Source organism: Penaeus monodon, chromosome 20 (assembly GCF_015228065.2).
Source record: "Penaeus monodon isolate SGIC_2016 chromosome 20, NSTDA_Pmon_1, whole genome shotgun sequence".
Taxonomy (NCBI): Eukaryota; Metazoa; Arthropoda; class Malacostraca; order Decapoda; family Penaeidae; genus Penaeus; species Penaeus monodon.
Genome location: NC_051405.1, coordinates 4707319 through 4707553, shown reverse-complemented (window position 1 = coordinate 4707553; position 235 = coordinate 4707319).

The window sequence follows — 235 nt, the reverse complement described above, 5'->3', positions numbered from 1 at the left end:
TTGAACGATAGGGACACAAATTAATGAACATGTAGTTATATGGACTGATATGAATGTTGTGCATACAGGTCAGTTGGAGGTTAGAGGTTTCCAGTGCTTACTCTCCCACCATTTGGAAAGAATCTTAGAATCAAACGAAAAGGGATAAAACCCCCTCCTTCCTTCAGAGCCTTCCTGCTCCATGGAAGAGGCGATAACCCAAACAAAAGAACAACGTACCGCCCGGCCTCCAATG